Here is a 3504-nt window from a genome sequence, read left to right on the forward strand (position 1 = left end):
AAAAAAAAAAAAAACAGCTCTTGTAATTACGTATATCTCATTACAAACTACTTTTTTTTACTGAACTAGATGCATAAGTTTAGTATTTAGTATAGTTATGTACAGCAATGGTATGCTAGCATTTTTTATTACAATAATGAGCAATTGTTAGTAGAAGTTAATAGAAATAGTTGTAGCTGTGCCCGTTTAGACAACTTCTTCATCTCCTATCTACACCGCAGGTGGGGACTGGCCATGTGGATGCTTCTTTGAGCGTGTCTGTCCTCTGATGTTCAGTAGAGTTTGGCAAGGAATCTGGAGGACAGCAGAGTGAGAGGCCAGGGTGCTTTTCCCCTGGCTGAGCTGACTCCTCCCTTCCTGAGGACTGCAGAAACCTGGCAGGTGCTCTCTCCTAACTGGTTCTGGTGTCTACACTCTCATTTCACCTTTCCCTGCAGTTACTATCACTTATGCATTCCCTCTCGCTGCCTTTACTAAACTTTGTGCCCCCAACTTTGGTCAGTTGTTAAACTCTTTTAAGGTCTCCTTGGTATTTCCAATTGGAGGGCACTTGTTTCTTCTGGAGTGCCTGACTGCTTTCTCTTCAATGCATGTTTGATCTTCACTGCTTTATACACACTTTTTCATACATCCATACACCTATATACCACTAGTATGAAATGTACTAGTCAAACTTAAATTTAAATTTAAACTACTTTTTACATATCCTAGAGGAGAATACTCACCATGTACACATGGCTATGCAGTTGTTGAAGCTCTTAAGTGACTTAAATGTGTGTCTTCTTTGCATGGAACTGTTTTGGTGACTTTATCAACAAGCAGTTGATCATAAAATAATATTTCTTCCTCTGTGATTTCTATTCTAACCATTGATAAATTTGTTATCATCGTGCAGATGCTATACTCTTTTGTTTAATATATTTATAGTGCAAACTCCATGGTGTTTGAGATATATTTATATTCTTTTTTAATATTTTATTTATTGTTTTTATTTGATGTGTATGAGTGTTTTGCCTGCATGAATGTGAGTGCACCCATGTCGTGCAATGCCTGCAGAGGACAGAAGAGGGTGTCTGATCCCCTGGAACTGGCGTTACAGACGATTGTTAGCCGCGGTGTGGGTGTGCTAGGAATTGAACCTGGGTCTTCAGCAAGAGCAGTCAGGGCTCTTAACTGCTGAGCCCCCTATTAAGACATTTTTAATATGCAGTATTATTAACTAGTTCTCATGCAATATATTTGATATCTAGATTCATTCTATGTTAAGTGCAAGTTTATATCTTCTGACTTATATTTCCCTAAGAATCAATAAAAGAAGGGAGAGTCTCTTTAAATTACAAGAAAAGTGAATATCCATAAGCAAAGGAGTAAAAGTGGACACTTACCTTTCATCACACACAAAAATTATTTTAAAAACATCAATGATCTAAAAATGAATCATGAAATGGTAAAACTCTTAGATAGAAATTGTATCACAATTTCCTCCAAATTGAAATATCCTGTCCCCAAGAGGAAATGAGGTTCTTTACGACTCAGAGAGTAAACAAGTCACAAGTCCCTGAAATTTACCGGATTCACAAAGCTCTTCCCTCCCTCAAAGTGATAGCAACAATAAGGACTGCTGAAGCGAGTCTCTGAGCTGCTGAGCTGCATGCACATTGTATAGAGAGCTCCAAGGCTCCAGCTTCCTTGCATCATCATGCTGGGGTGGACTTTCAGGGGTGTAGCTGCCTTTGTGTCATCCATGCTGTCTGTAATACTACACTCACACTTCAATAGATATAGGGAATAAACTCCTCAGTATTGGACTCGGCAACAGTTCAATTGTATATTACACCAAAGGCCAAGGTAGTAAAAGCAAAATTAAAAGGACTCATGTGCCGAGTCCACCAGCCCCAGGATAGTGCCTCAGTGGACTATGGCAACTACTTGATGTTCCTAACAATGTATTTGGAAAGGACCATGATTTATGACTTTCTTTCATTCTGTGACTATAATAGCTCATGTATAGTTGATCTACTTTAAGGGAGTGACTCTAGATAAGCTAACTAGACTCCAGTGGATGAACTTGCACTGCAGGACATCTGGGTACACTAACTTGACTGGATAGGCCTTAACATATATAACAGAATGCATGAAATCCTGCGGGGAGGGGACATGGGGGTTGCAGATGGGGGAGGGAGTAAAAAGATGATTAAGATGTTGTTGATGGCAATTCTCCCCCAGGAGCCTGCACAGCACCTTCCAGCACTCTGAAAGCTCAACATCAGAGAGGAAGCTTCCAGCTCAGTTCCAGCTTGAATTCTTCATGTCCTGCAATGAAAGCTTGTGGTGTCCTCATTAATAATAGTGTCTTGCTGTCTAGTTCTTGTGAATATCACGAGCAGTAGCAATATCTTGTATTATTTTGGAGGCCTCTGGGGCCTCCCTAACTGAAAACATGGGGAGGTAGCCCACTCCTGGCACTGGAGTTTTCATTTAATAACCTATGACTAGAGTTTGATGGATAACTCAGTAGCTCAGAGTGCTTGCTGTTCTTCCAGAAGACCGAAGTTTGGCTTCAAGCATCCATGTCAGACAGTTTACAACTGTCCATAACTCTAGCTCCCGGAGATCTGATGCCCTTTATTAGACTCTGAGGGCATCCACAACACACGTGATATAACGCATGTGTGTACGGCACAGACATACATACACATGAGTAAAAATAAAAATAAATCTTTGAAAAGATTAAAAGAAAGATGTTTCATATAAAGAGCACAAAAATTCAATTAAAAATATACAAAAAAAAAAAAAAGTTCACGTAACCCCGCCAACATTGAGATATGTTATTTGGGGAAACCTGAATGCGTGTTTCTGGATCAAGCTGGAGAAAGTGATTTGCTAGGAAAGTGATTCTCTTTGAGGGCTATAGCAGGTTCTTCTGCTGGGAGTCTTTTCTATTTTATGATTTATGGACATATGAGCTGCCATTGCCCTTACTACCATGTCCATGGGTGTATAGTGGCACAAATATTTGGGGGATAACCAACTACTTTCTGATTTAAGGCATGCTCCACAGGTAGAAACACGTTCCTGGTACAGCATCTGGACAAAAACCTATGGTTGGGGAACTCACAGGCTCCAGGAATGAACCTACTACTATTATTTTGCTAAAAATGACATAGTATCAAGCTGCCCTCTAAATTTATACCTCTCTACCTGTAGACCAGTGCTACTCTCAGACCTTATCAGAGAAGGATTTTTTGTGCAGTGGGTAGAGGTCAACACAAAAACTTACAAGTCGTCAAAGTACAGAGCGTGTCCATGAAGTGCTCAGTCACAAATGAGGCATCCATGTCATATCCCCTCCTGAAGGCTTGAACCGTCATGGGAATGGAGACAGAAAGATTGTAAGAGCCAGAGGTCAGGAAGGATGAGAGCAAAATAGTACCTTCTAGACGTAAAAAGATGTCTGTGCTCATGAACTCATAGTATCTGTGGTTGCTTGTGAAAGACTTATAC

The sequence above is a fragment of the Nannospalax galili genome, unplaced genomic scaffold, assembly GCF_000622305.1.
Source record: "Nannospalax galili isolate Female #2095 unplaced genomic scaffold, S.galili_v1.0 scaffold293, whole genome shotgun sequence".
Classification (NCBI taxonomy): Eukaryota; Metazoa; Chordata; class Mammalia; order Rodentia; family Spalacidae; genus Nannospalax; species Nannospalax galili.